This window comes from Scatophagus argus, chromosome 10, assembly GCF_020382885.2.
Source record: "Scatophagus argus isolate fScaArg1 chromosome 10, fScaArg1.pri, whole genome shotgun sequence".
NCBI lineage: Eukaryota > Metazoa > Chordata > Actinopteri > Scatophagidae > Scatophagus > Scatophagus argus.
This window is the reverse complement of record NC_058502.1, coordinates 24,384,935-24,400,482: the sequence shown is the minus strand read 5'-3', so window position 1 is coordinate 24,400,482 and position 15,548 is coordinate 24,384,935. Positions and strand designations below refer to the sequence as shown.

General features: G+C 44.1%; 1 long non-coding RNA gene across 1 annotated transcript; it reads left to right on the top strand.

Annotated features, from left to right (window-relative positions):
* Positions 1 to 12,525: 12,525 nt before the first annotated feature.
* Positions 12,526 to 13,524, top strand: LOC124066394. The gene is made up of 2 exons (XR_006844587.1): positions 12,526 to 12,932; positions 13,050 to 13,524. It is a non-coding gene; the product is annotated as an uncharacterized LOC124066394 (long non-coding RNA).
* Positions 13,525 to 15,548: the final 2,024 nt, after the last annotated feature.

Below are 15,548 nucleotides of genomic sequence, written 5' to 3'. Positions count from 1 at the left end.
CTAACACCGACCCAAGTGAGCCGGATTTACAATCCCTCCATTTATCCAAGTTTGTATGTGACATTTGAAACACTATTACACGTGTTATACAGAGAGGGTGAGTGGCACAGTGCCCAAGTGAGGACCCGATCAAGAAGCTTCTACACGGAGTGTATTACTCATTGCGCTTGACCGTTGAGGGTTATCCCAGTCTACTCACTCGTTTTAACTCACCAACATCTGCAACACCTTAACTGAAGTATCCCTATTGTGCTATTCCAAACCCTGCGTGTACACGACCACTTGAGATCTGTGTGATTGCAGGAATTCTACAACACTCTATGCTGTCCGATACACTGACACATGCACAGTGAAAATATCAATGGAGTAGGAAACCACCTCACATCTTCATGAAAAATAACAAACTTATCCCTGTGTTCTCATGAACAACTTTATCTCTACAGATCAACATAAAAATCAAAGAAAACTCTTACCTCATAAACATGTTGAAATTGCTCAGAGTGGGTGGAGCGCATTCACAACTTCCAAACATCCCTTTCTCCTGCATTTTCCTTGTCCAGTCTCCAAACCTTTCTAATACCTCTTTCGTTTCATCCTTTGGAAATTCTTCTACCATCTTTCTATTGTTCCTGCTAACACCGACCCAAGTGAGCCGGATTTACAATTCCTCCATTTATCCAAGCTTTTATGTGACATTTGAAACACTATTACACGTGTTGCAGATGTTGGTGAGTTAAAACGAGTGAGTAGACTGGGATAACCCTCAACGGTCAAGCGCAATGAGTAATAGACTCCGTGTAGAAGCTTCTTGATCGGGTCCTCACTTGGGCACTGTGCCACTCACCCTCTCTGTATAACACGTGTAATAGTGTTTCAAATGTCACATAAAAGGGATTTGCTGTTTGTCATTCATCACTTGTTCATCATCAGAAATATATTAACAATAAGTGAGAGACAAATTCTCATATAAAGAGAAATTGTCAACAGAGAAAAGGAGTGATATCATTAGGTTAGCTATGCTCACTGAATGGTAATGTAACACCGGCTAATCATAATCTACCAATGTCTGCGTGTTTGCTCACTTGGTTATGCTTAGTTACAGTTGCCAAGCTACTATTGGACAGTCAGTGTTCTGGGGGCGGGGTTTACTGAATTGTCAGTTTGACATGATTTGGCTTTGATGTGATGATATCTTCAGAGGATCAAAACATCAAAGGCATTCTGCCCATTATAAATGGGACGCAAATTCTGCTGAGTTCAGTTCAGAATTTTTCAGAACACATTCACCTCTGTGTTATCATCAGAGGGAAAAACTCTCACAACAGTGGGAAAAACTGTGCCATCTTACAGGTTTTCACAATTGTTAAAACACATTTTTTGAAACCTCCTGTCCTTTTCTCAGAAATCTAAACACAAAACTTTTTTCTTAAACTGCATTCACAAAACCTTGTGACGGAGCTGGTTAGTCAGATTCTCAAAGATCAGCGGGTTCATGTGTCTGAAGATGTCATCAACCCATTACCAAATGTCACATAAAAGCTTGGATAACTGGAGGGATTAGCACAATAGGGATACTTCAGTTAAGGTGTTGCAGATGTTGGTGAGTTAAAACGAGTGAATAGACTGGGATAACCCTCAACGGTCAAGCGCACAGAGTAATAGACTCCGTGTAGAAGCTTCTTGATCGGGTCCTCAATTGGGCACTGTGCCACTCACCCTCTCTGTATAACACGTGTAATAGTGTTTCAAATGTCACATAAAAGCTTGGATAAATGGAGGGACTGTAAATCCGGCTCCCTTGGGTCCGTGTTGGCAGGAACAATAGAAAGATGGCAGAAGAAAGTTCCAAAGGATGAAATGAAAGAGGGATTAGAAAGGTTTGGAGACTGGACAAGGAAAATGTAGGAGAAAGGGATGTTTGGAAGTTGTGAATGCGCTCCACCCACTCTGAGCAATTTCAACATGTTTATGAGATAAGAGTTTTCTTTGATTTCCTATTCCATTGATATTTTCACTGTGCATGTGTCAGTGTATCGAACAGCATAGGGTGTTGTAGAATTCCTACAATCACATAGATCTCAAGTGGTCGTGTACACACAGGGTTTGGAATAGCACAAAAAGGATACTTCAGTTAAGGTGTTGCGGAAGTTGGTGAGTTAAAACGAGTGAATAGACTGGGATAACCCTCAACGGTCAAGCGCACAGAGTAATAGACTCCGTGTAGAAGCTTCTTGATCGGGTCCTCACTTGGGCACTGTGCCACTCACCCTCTCTGTATAACACGTGTCACATAAAAGCTTGGATAAATGGAGGGATTGTAAATCCGGCTCACTAGGGTCGGTGTTAGCAGGAACAAGAGAAAGATGGCAGAAGAAAGTTTAAAAAGATGAAATGAAAGAGGGATTAGAAAGGTTTGGAGACTGGACAAGGAAAATGTAGGAGAAAGGGATGTTTGGTACAGTTTTCCCCCTTCAGTTATCCAGCAAGTTAAACACATCCATACAGTAACTCTCAGGACCATGAAGTGATGTTGAGATGCTTTACTTGTATGAAAAGTGTGAAACTGAAAAATACATAAACAACAATATTGGTTCAGTATTGGTTTGCAACTTCACTTACACCATATCACATAACATAAGCATGACCAGCAGGTAAGTATTAAGCAAAATCAGTGTTACAGAATTAATGGAGCATTAATGAACTGATCTGTTAGTATACATAAACCAAAAAAGGCTACCCCAAGTGATTCACTAAATTCACCGACATCATAACAAAAAGTGGTCAAGAAAATGTGCTTATATCAAAGATACATCGTTTCACAATGCATGTACTTACAGGTGATGCCTTCTCAGGGGCTATGAATGAAGGATGGCAACAGATGAACACACATCAGCTTCACTAGAGCACACAGGCCATTTTTAGTTGGCTTGAACTAACTTCCTGTTACACAGGAAATACAAATCAGTGCTCAAACACTATACTACAATAAATGACCAACAGGAGTCACTAGAGAACCCAGTAACACTGCACTATGGTAAATAACCAGCAGGAGTCACTAAAGAACATTGAATAACAGGCATGGCCAGAACACTCCCCGTCTGGTATCTTAAAGATACCACTACTACATTCAACTAAACAGCTTGATCTGATGATAAGAGGTAAACCAGTTCTGATATGGGCCTTAAAAAGACCTTCGTCGCTCCTTCATGGACGACTTTCACTTCAGCTTTCCTTATGAGTCCATCTCTGCTGGGAACAGCTTTCACCACAACTCCCTGGCCACTTGTTCCTTCTGGATTGCTTATCTTTGAGAAGAACAACATCACCATCTCTTATGTCCGGCCTCTTGTGCTGCCATTTCTGACGGGTTTGCAGTGTACTAAGGAACTCCTTCCGCCACCTACTCAAGAATACATCAGCCAAACTTTGGACGCGTTTCCACTGACATTTGAGCATCTCTCCCTCGCTGATATCACCCTGAGGGGCCAACAATGTGGCTGCCTTTTGAGTTAAGAGCATGGATGGTGTCAGAATGTGAGGATGTTCTGGGTCTGATGAAACTGGAATGAGTGGCCGTGCATTAATGATGGCTGTAATTTCAGCCATAAGGGTGGTTAAGACTACGTGAGTGAGTCGTGCCTTACCAGACTGGAGAAGCATTGAATCGAGTATACGCCGCGTCACTCCGATCATGCGCTCCCATGTGCCACCCATATTTGAAGAATGTGGTGGATTGAAGATCCAGGTACACCTCTGGTCTTCTAAGTACCCCTGTACTTTGATCTGTTCCGAGGTATCCAGCTTCAGCTCCCTACATGCGCCAATAAAGTTGGTGCCACGGTCGGACCGTAATTGTTTGGCAGGACCACGGATTGCAAAGAACCTTCTAAGTGCATTTATGAAACTTGATGAGCTCATTTCCTCAATGACCTCAATGTGTACTGCCCTTGTACACATGCAGGTGAACAGCACTGCCCATCTCTTGCTGTTTGCCTGTCCACCTCTTGTGGTCACTTCCCATGGGCCAAATACATCTAGGCCAACATAGGAGAAGGGAGGATCAATTTGCAGTCTCTCTGCTGGCAGATCTGCCATTTGCTGCTCCTCAACCTTACCTCTGAGCTTCCGGCACATAACACACTTTCGAATTATGCTGCTAATGCGTCGTTTACCACCAACTATCCACAACCCGCTTTCCCTTATAGCTCCTTCCGTAAAGTGCCTTCCCTGATGCTGCACTCTTTCATGGTGATGCCTTATGAGAAGAGTTGTGACATGGTGGCTTCCTGGGATTATGAGAGGGTTTGTTTCTCGCACCTCAAACCCTGTCTGATTGATGCGCCCACCAACTCGGAGTAGACCACTGCTGTCAATACTCGGTTTAAGCTTCAGAAGTGAACTGTGTGATGGGAGATCACGTTTTGCAGTAATGCACTTTAACTCCTCTGAATATGCATCGTGTTGCATATCTCTGAAAATGATGTTTTCAGCTCTCTCTAGGACATCCTTGGATGCACCTTTGCTACAGATGTGCCATCCGACACAGTTACCAACACCTGCTGGCTGGGTGAAGCAGTGAGCAATGTGATGCAGATGAGCCACTGCCTTAATGAGAACTTTCCAGTTGGAGAAGCGCTCCAGTCGCTTTGTGCCTAAGTAGCTCTCAGAGACGATGGTGGAAAGGGCCTTCACCTCTGGGCGAATCTCCATGTCACTGTCAGGGTCAATCAATTCAAATGCCTCTGGCCCATCTAGGAGCTGTTTGGGAGGACGATGGAGGAAAGAAGGTCCAGTTAGCCATGTGGTGCTGTGGAGCTTGGAGGCTGGGACAGATCGTGAGCCATGGTCAGCAGGATTCTGTTCCGTTGGTACATAATGCCATTGCTGGGGTTGAGTGGACTTCCTAATGCGCTGTACTCTATTACTCACAAAGACATAGAAGCGTTTTGACTGATTGTGGATATAGCCCAACACAACCTTGCTGTCGGTGTAGAACCTAACTGAGTCGAGTTTCAGGTCTATCTCTTCAACAATGATCTCAGCGATCTCAACAGCTAAAACAGCAGCACATAGTTCCAACCTGGGAATTGTGAGTTCTGACTGTGGGGCCAGTCTTGCCTTGCCGAGTACGAAACCTACTTCAGTGTGCCCATTGTGATCAGTGACCTTGAGATAAGCAACAGCTGAAATGGCTTTAACAGAAGCGTCCGAGAACACACACAACTCAGTATGTAGAGCTTTGGAGGGGGCCATGGTTGAGTATGTGCGTGGAACATGCAACTCTTTTAGCTCTTGGAGTGAGTCTCGCCACTTCATCCACTCGCCACACATACCCTCAGGAAGGGGCAGGTCCCATTCACTGGCTTGTGTTGAGAGCTCTCTGAGGAGCAGTCGTCCCTGGGTAGTTACCGGTGCCAGGAAGCCCAAGGGGCCAAAGAGACGTGAAAAGCACACCTCTACGTGTGTACGGTTTCTCAGTTTCAGGAACGTGAAATGTGAATGAGTCTGACATGATGTACCATCTCACCCCAAGACTGCGTTGATCAGGCAATTCATCTACAGCCAGGTCAAGATTTTGAATGTCCTTGGCTCGGTCCTCAACTGGAAAGGCATCCATCACTTTAGCTCTGTTGGAGGCTACCTTGTGGAGCCTGAGGTTTGAGACTGTTAACATCTTTTGTGCTTGTTGGAGGACTGTGACTGCTTCCTCCTCTGTGGGGAATGATTTCAAGGCATCGTCCACATAAAAATCTCTTTCCACAAACTGTCGGACCTCATTATCATACTCCCTCTCCTCTTCACGTGCAGCGCCTCTGAGCCCATAAGTGGCCACAGCTGGCGATGGGCTGTTTCCAAAGACATGCACCCTCATTCTGAAATCAATGACCTCTTTGCTCAGGTCATTGTCACGATGCCAAAGGAAACGTAGAAAATCCCTGCAGTCTTCGCGTACCAGAAAGCAGTGAAACATTTGCTGGATGTCTGCTGTGATGGCTACAGGATCCTTTCTGAACCTCATAAGGACACCTAACAGGCTGTTGTTCAGATCGGGTCCAGAGAGCAGCACATCATTTAGGGAGACCCCATCGTACTGGGCACTGGAGTCAAAGACAACACGAATCTGCCCGGGCTTCTGGGGATGATATATGCCGAATGAGGGCAGATACCAGCACTCTTTGCCTTCCTGCAGAGGTGGTGCCAACTCTGCATGATGGTTATGGAATATCTTTTGCATGAACTCAGTGAAGTGAGACTTCATCTCTGGGCGCTTATCTAGGGTGCGGCGTAGTGACTTAAAGCGGCTCATGGCATACTCCCTGATATTGGGCAGTCGTCTTCGTGGGTTGCGAAAGGGCAGTGGTGCAACCCAGCTGTTTGTGGAATCCTTGAAGAACTCCTTCTCCATCATGCTGAGGAAAGACAGGTCTTCCACTGATGGTGCAAGTTTATTGTCATCTTTAGTTTGACAAAAAACTGACTGGCCCAAAGTCTCATCTCTTGTGCCGTGTAAGTGACTTCTCCCTGAGAAGTGGGCAAAGAGTTGGTGCTGATTTGAGGAAAACTTCTCCTTGACTTTCAAGCGGTTCTCACATGGACTGAAATGGCTTGGCCTGCCATTCTCTAAGACGAATGTCTTCATACTGTTTACCTCTGTCGACCTGTGTGCTCTGCCAAGGCACACATCTCCGATTATTACCCAGCCCAGATCTAGCTTTTGGGCATAAGGGGCATCGTTGGGGCCATTGCATTGCTTGCGGACTTTATGCACGCTCAATATGTCTCTCCCCAATAGCAACAAGATCTCAGCATTAGGGTCTAGTGGCGGTATTTCATGAGCTATTGCTTTGAGATGGTGGTGGTTGTGAGCAGCTGCAGGGGTAGGTATTTCATCTCTATTGTTTGGAACCATATTGCACTCTATTAAGGTGGGCAGCGGAAGGATTGTCTCACCATCCGCAGACTCTATAATAAAGCCAGTTGCTCTCCTTCCTGTGGTTTCAGCTTGTCCAGAGCATGTTCTCAATGTGTATGGGGATGATGTACCTTCTATGCCAAATGTGTCGAAAAACTCAGACTGTGCCAATGACCTGTTACTCTGGTCATCTAGTATGGCATACATTTTTCGGCTCTCGTGGCGTCTGCCAGTTGGATACACATTCACAAGGCATATTTTGGAACACGATTTCTCACTGAAACCCTTCCCGCACACTTCTGTGCATTTTGATGTGATATCTGGGTCGGTAGGGTCTTGCTCCTCCCCGCCATGCTGTGATGGAGGAGGAGATGGCTTGGTGAGCCATGGAGCTGGGCCTGGATGGAGAGCAGCTTGATGTCTCTCACTGTCACATTCAGTGCATTTAATAGTCGCCCCGCAGTTCCTCGCTACGTGCCTTGTGGATGCACAACACTTATAGCAGATAGAATGCTCTTTCAGAATCTTCTTCCTGTTTTCCAGGGGCATTTCTCTGAAACCCCTACATTTCTTTAGTGGGTGGGGTTTGCGATGTATTGGGCATTGTCTATCTGGATCTTCAGTATTTTGACTCTGGCGGTTGGAACTGGAAGAGGATGAGACATTTGTTTTATGAACAGAGACTGGCCTACGTAGATTACCTTGACTCTCAAACCTGTTTTTTCTATTTGGAGTCGTGAAGGATGATGTGAGATTAAAACTGGGGTCATTACGTGCCTGGGCTTCTGTGCGCACAAACTCTACAAAAAAAGAGAAGGGAGGAAAAGCGACCTGACATTCCCTTTTATAGTGAGAGCCCTTCATCATCCACTTTTCCTGGAGTGCATACGGCAGCTTCTCCACAATGGGGTTTACACCCCTTGCAGTGTCGAGATAGGAAAGGCCCGGAAGGTAGCCATCTTGTTTTGCAGCTTCGAGTTCAGTCAGCAGGTCACCTAATTCACGGAGCCTTTGGTTGTCTTTGGCTGTTATTTTGGGAAAGTTTTCTATCCTTGTAAAAAGGGCATTTTCTATAGCCTCTGGTGACCCATAAGTCTCCTCTAACCTCTCCCATATCAGGTCCAGTCCAGCAGACAGATTTCTTACATTCACTGACTTTATACGGCGTGCATGTTCTGCTGATTCTCTTCCTAGCCATTTGATTAGCAGATCTAATTCTTCTCCAGGTGTGAGATCTAAGCCTTTGATGGCATTAAGAAATGACGATTTCCAAGCCAAATAATTCTCAGGCCGATCATCAAACCTTATGAGCCCTGATGACACCAGCTGGCTTCGCGCCAAATATTTGGCAAGATCAAATGAGGCATCATTGTCACTGAAGTAGTGTGATGTAGAGGGCTTGTTGTTATTATAATGATCAGAGTAATTTGGGTTGTTGGTCTTATTGGAGAGGCGATGTTGCAAGTGGGTCTTGGGAGTTGGAATCTGTTCTCTCTTTATTCGAGGGGTGATGTCTTCTGGGTAGCTGGACAGAACACGATACTCCGGCCCTGGAGATTTCTCTCCTAACTCATCCCGTGATGCTTGGGGTTGAGAGTGTGTTTGTAAAAAGTGGCCCTCTTCTTTTTCTTCATATAGCTGTTCATGGGTGCTTGTCTCAGCATGCTGACTTACATACTGTTCGGTACGTTCTTTGTGTTGGTAACAGCTGCTCTTTTGGTTCTATTTCTGCTGGCTCCAAATTCGCTACTGCTGCCTCCATTACAGCTGCTTCAGCCCTGGCAGCTTCTGCTTCACCTTCTTTCTCAAGAGCAACCAATGTGGCTTCTAGGCGGGCTTTTTCTATCCTTATTTCAATCTCTTTCTTTGCAAATGCAGCTCTGGCTTGAGCGGCTTCAGCTTTAGCCCGAGCTTTAGCTGCTGCCATGCTGGCCCTTGACACGGTGGATGACTTGGAAGAAACAGACTGAGCTTCAGCTGTGTCATTTTCCATCTTGGTGACGTAGCAACTCACCGCTGTAGTGGAGGTGTGTGCTCTACTTGCCGTGGATCTATGCAGCTGTCGTGGTGGCCTGGGTGCCGTATATGACAATGCAGTGTAGATCCAGCATCTGAGAGATAGCACTTGGTTGCGGACACCTTTTCACTTTACTGGCCTCACTGAATTTTCCCCCTTCAGTTATCCAGCAAGTTAAACACAGCCATACAGTAACTCTCAGGACCATGAATTGATGTTGAGATGCTTTACTTGTATGAAAAGTGTGAAACTGAAAAATACATAAACAACAATATTGGTTCAGTATTGGTTTGTAACTTCACTTACACCATATCACATAACATAAGCATGACCAGCAGGTAAGTATTAAGCAAAATCAGTGTTACAGAATTAATGGAGCATTAATGAACTGATCTGTTAGTATACATAAACCAAAAAAGGCTACCCCAAGTGATTCACTAAATTCACCGACATCATAACAAAAAGTGGTCAAGAAAATGTGCTTATATCAAAGATACATCGTTTCACAATGCATGTACTTACAGGTGATGCCTTCTCAGGGGCTATGAATGAAGGATGGCAACAGATGAACACACATCAGCTTCACTAGAGCACACAGGCCATTTTTAGTTGGCTTGAACTAACTTCCTGTTACACAGGAAATACAAATCAGTGCTCAAACACTATACTACAATAAATGACCAACAGGAGTCACTAGAGAACCCAGTAACACTGCACTATGGTAAATAACCAGCAGGAGTCACTAAAGAACATTGAATAACAGGCATGGCCAGAACAGAAGTTGTGAATGCGCTCCACCCACTCTGAGCAATTTCAACATGTTTATGAGGTAAGAGTTTTATTTGATTTTTATGTTGATCTATAGAGATAAAGTTGTTCATGAGAACACAGGGATAAGTTTGTTATTTTTCATGAAGATGTGAGGTGGTTTCCTACTCCATTGATATTTTCACTGTGCATGTGTCAGTGTATCGGACAATATAGGGTGTTGGAGAATTAATGCACTCACACAGATCTCAAGTGGTTGTGTAGACGCAGGGTTTGGAACAGCATAAAAAGGATACTTCAGTCAAGGTGTTGCGGATGTTGGTGAGTTAAAACGAGTGAGTAGACTGGGATAACCCTCAACGGTCAAGCGCACAGAGTAATAGACTCCGTGTAGAAGCTTCTTGATCGGGTCCTCACTTGGGCACTGTGCCACTCACCCTCTCTGTATAACACGTGTAATAGTGTTTCAAATGTCACATAAAAGCTTGGATAAATGGAGGGATTGTAAATCAATTCAATTCAATTCAATTCAATTCAATTCAGTTTATTTATATAGCGCCAATTCACAATAAAAGTTATCTCATGACACTTTCCAATTAGAGCAGGTCTAGACCAAACTCTTTAATTAAATTGTAAAATAGAGAGAGCCCAACATTCCCCCTTGAGCAAGCACTTGGCGACAGTGGCGAGGAAAAACTGCCTTTTAGAAGGCAGAAACCTCGGAGCAGACCCCGGCTCAAGATGGGCGGCCATCTGCCTTGACCGGTTGGGTTGAAAGAGAGAGAGAGAGAGAGAGAGAGCAGGAGAGCGACAGAGAGAGCAAGGGAGAGAGGCAGAGGGGGTGGGGTGTGAGAGAAGGAGCACACAAGCAGAGATGCATATCGAAATGTAGATAATGATAATGACAATGAAGTATACAGAAGGTATTATGGTGATTTTGATAACAATGGTAGTAACAATAATGGTAGTAGCTGTACTGAGTCGTAACAGATTTAAATCAGATTATGACTAAACAGTAGTAATTGCAGTAGGTTTTGGGCAGGACGACAGCTGGACCGCAGCAGGAGGTCCAGTCATGATCGCTAGGAATCTGCGGGACAAGAAAGCACAGGGACTCCAGGGAAGGAGTTGAGAATCAGAATCAGAATTCTTTATTTGTTAGTAATATTAATGGGACATGAATGTGTGCAGAAGGAGAGGGAGAGGAAGATAGGGCTCAGTGCGTCATGGGAGGGCCCCCGGCGGAAAGTTTTTAGTCTACTCTTAAATATAGAGAGGGTGTCCGCCTCCCGGACCGAAACCAGAAGATGGTTCCATAGTAGAGGAGCTTGATAACTAAAGGCTCTGGTTCCCAATCTACTTTTGAGGACTCTAGGAACCACAAGTAGCCCTGCATTTTGGGCAGGTTTGGGGTTAATCTGAAGACTGGAATGGTAGATTGCTGCCACTCCTCCTCCTCGCCCTGTGCCTCGAGGAACATGATAGTTAATATAACCAGATGGAGTTGATTCATTTAGACTAACATATTCTTCGTCCCGTAACCAAGTCTCAGTGAGGCAGAATATATCAGACTGATGATCAATAATTAGATCACTGACTAGGAGGGATTTAGAGTGGAGGGATCGTATATTTAATAATCCACATCTGACTGTCCTATTTTTTGGCTCTAAATATTTGCTAGTTTGTATTTTTATGAGGTTATTATGATTAACACTTCTTAAATTTTGTGCTGGTTGGACTATGGGAGGACGAGGCACTGACACTATTTCTATGGGATTGTTAAACTTAGTATTACTGTGTGCATTTATATTTTTATTTATTCTAATTTTAACGGAGGGCGGCAGTCCTACAGAAGCAGCAGAGAAGTGTGTAAGACAGCGACTCTACTTCCTGGCCTCGACCCTGGGTTGTCAGGGTGTTGGTTGTCTAATAAACTTGGCCATATTGGTAGAAATAAGAGCCGCACCACCCCAAGTGGGATGAATTCCGTCTCTGCTAATGAGGCCAGGTTTTCCCCAGAAAGTCTCCCAGTTATCTATAAAGGCCACGTTGTTTTCTGGACACCACCGTGACAGCCAGCGACGGAGCGATGACATGCGGCTAAACATATCATCACTGGTCAGATTCGGGAGGGGACCAGAGAATGCTACGGAGTCCGACATGGTTTTTGCCAAATTACACACCGACTCAATATTGACTTTGGTGACCTCCGACTGGCGTAGCCGAGTGTCATTAGCGCCGACGTGAATTATAATCTTACCATATTTACTCTTATCTCTCGCCAGCAGCTTTAAATTGCCCTCTATGTCGCCCGCTCTGGCCCCCGGGATGCATTTGACTATGGTCGCTGGTGTCGGCTTCACATATCGCAAAACAGAATCGCCAATAACCAGGGTCGGTTTCTCAGCGGGTGTGTCGCTGAGTGGGGAAAAGCGGTTAGACACATGAAGCGGTTGGTGGTGAACCACGGGCCTTTGTTTTGGACTACGCTTCTTTCGAACCGCCACCCAACCTCCCTGACTTCCCGGCTGCTCGGGGGCTGCCGGGGGGCGGCTGACATCAGCTAAAGTAGGTAAAGTAGGCCGGTCCGCACAGGCTAACTGCTGCTGGCTAGCTGTCGGGACTAATGGACTATGATCTACAGTACGAAGCCGGGCCTCTAACTCAGTTAGCCTCGCCTCCAAGGCTATGAATAAGCTACACTTTCTACACATCTCACTCTCACTAAAGGAGGCAGAGGAATAGCTAAACATTTCACACACCTTACAGAAGACGGGAGAGGGAGAGGCAGAGGGAGAGTGAGTGGAAGAAGCCATTATAACTGTCATCAGTTACCTAAATGGCATGAATAATATTTCCAATATATAAATTAATATGGTTATTTCATTTGTTTATGGTGAGCATGGTTTTCATGGTGCGCAGTATATTTTTGTGTTGTATTGGGGTGGAATCTTCTATTCTACTTCCTGGGGGACATAATTCAGGGACGTACAGGAAAGGGATATCTTGAAAAACAGCGGTAATCCAGTTTTCGCCTACCAGGACCAAAGAAGGCTTAAGCTTTATGCGTGAGATGTATTTGATGAATATTGCAAGAGAAGAATGTAACGCGGGTCATTTAACGTTTGAATGGACCCCGGTTGTGGAATATTGTTCTTGAAGAAATGTTATGAAGAGTGATGAACCTTTGTGTGCAACGAACCTAGCTCCTTTTGGTAACAAGCTGCCAGCGAGGTAAGCTTATGTCTCTCAATATTGTAGAGTTACATAGTCGTCTTCTAAATTGTTAATATTAACTTTGTTTTGTCTAATATGATTCATATAAATTTATTTGTTGTTTGTTATTGTCAGTTTTCACGGGACGAAGCTGAATAAAGAACGCCCTGTAGTTTAAAAGAAAACTCCGTTTCCTCGTGTTACTGTGGGAGCTACAGTGAAAACTCGATGTCAAGACCCAAGGCGTGTGGAGAAGCAAGCGGCAAGTCATCGCCATCGCATCGCATTCCTCAGCGCTTCTTCTGAGATGAGACGCACGAGAGCTACTTTGCAGTCCGCAGTACGGTGCAGGTGCCATTGTTTTGCTAGCGTAGGCTCAACATTTTGAACGGACATTTCAGAGACTTCGGTGACCGTGTTCATATCTAGGTCAATCTATGTTTTCTTTGTTGGCTAATAACTCTTGGTTTGATGATGGTCCATTTAGGCTTAGGCAAGTTCAATACCATAATGGCAGGTTGTAGCCATTATGCATGATCATATGCATGTGTGTGACTAACATAACAGTTATTTCAAATGCTCTTTTAAATAGAGAATGTTTATAGTTGAATAAGCTTAATGTAAAGTTTACTCTTATTTAGTTTAAACTATAATTACTAAAACCTGACTAAGTAAGCTGAATTTATGATAATTTTTTTTTTTGTTTTAATTCCAATCTTTTGACAACCTAACTTTAAGTTAACAAGGTTACTTTTGATAAATATTGCAGTCCTGTTGCATTTAAGCAGAAAGTTAGACATAAAACGGGAATAACTTACTTCCTTTTCTCTAACTTAAAGGTAATTTGAATTCATTAAGAAAGAGACGGTCCATTAAAATGTCTGAGTCAGGTAGTCTAGTTGAGAATGACAGAGAAAGTGTAAAACAGATCGTACAGACACCCACCAAAGAAGATGCTGGCAAGGAACAAGATGTAATATTAGATGAGTCAGAGCATTCATGTGTGATCAAAATTGCGGCATCCAGTCTCAACTGCTCACAAGAAGGGCCGCAAGGCCGAAGATTCCGTAAGTTGACAGAGAAGGGCCAAGAACTGCAGGAAGAGCAAATAAAAAGACTGGAACGCAGGTTCAATTCGAACTATGAAAAGTGGAAGGTACTCGTTAAAGATGCCAAACAATCTTCTAAGACCTGTAATTCGAAAGCTATGCTACAGGAACATGCAGCTAAGATAAGAAAAGCCTCAACTGAGTTAGAGCAGATTTATGAAGACATACGTCGTGTTCAAACACCACACCAAGACATGCGTCGTAGAATAGACACTTGTGAAGAAGTAACCAAGGAAATCGTTGAAGCTGCAAATGGCTGTCTAGCTAGCAATGAGCAAGAAGATTTCAAAAGTGCAAGGTCTCTAAAGCTAAGGCCTGATACACAGAGCATCATCTCTAGTCACTCAAGATCTGTGCATCGCTCCCACGTTGGTTCAGTAATTAGTTCAAGATCCTCAAGCCTGTCATCACTGAAGAGACAAGATGCAGCAGCCGAAGCTGCTGCTAATGAAGCCACGCTAGAAGTCTTTCACGAGCAAGAGCAGCATTTTAAAGAATTGCAAAGGCTTGAAGCTGAAGATAAGAGACTTCAAGCAGAACGAGAAGTTGAAAATGAGAAGAGAAGGCAGATGTTAGAAGCCAAGCGCAGAGAGATAGAACGATTGGAGACAGTCAAGAAACTAAAGGCTGCCAAGGCACGGCAGGAAGTGTATGCACCATTTCTCGGACGCCAGTACATCAGGCTATGGAGTGTGCTCATATCTTAGAGCAGTGAGCACAACAGGAAAGGTCCACTGCTCAACAAGGTGAAACTCATGTTTCCTCACTGAAAACTGGTTTATGGTGCTTCTTGTGAAATCAGCTGGAATTTGAGAGAAACAGAGGTCCAGCCATGTTGTCTGTCTAATTCAGTCACACTCGACTACATCTAAGCCAAAACTTTGACTGTGCACACTTCTGTGAGGAAAGTGCACTCAAAATGCTGAAACTCAAGTTAACTCACTGAACACAGGCCAAAAAGTACTTTCTCTTTCATCAGCTGGACTTTCAGAGAAACAGAGAAACTGAGGTCAAACCATACTTTCTGTCGAATCCAGTCACATTTGCCTGAAACAAAGCCAAACACTTCATTGTGCACAGGTCTGTTAGAAAACTGCACTCAAAGTGAGGAAACTCGTGTTTCCTCGCTGAAAACAACTTTTAAAATGCGTCTTGTGAAATAAGCTGGAAATTGAGAGAAACAGACATAAAACTGTGTTTTCTGTCTAATTCAGTCACATCTGACTATTGCTGAGCCAAAACCTTGATTGTGCAGTCTTGTGAGGAAACTGCACTCAATATGCTTAAACTACTGAAATCAGGCCATAAAATACTTGTTATGTGATCACCTGGAAATTGAGAGAACAAAAGGCCAAACCATGTTTTCTGTCTAATTCAGTCACATTTGACTAATACTAAGTCAAAAACTTGATTTTTCACAGCAATCAAATAAAGCGTAGTCAAAATGGTGAAACTCATGTTTCCTCACTGAAAATAGGTTTTAAAGTGCTTCTTGTGAAATAAGCTGGAATTTGAGAGAAACAGA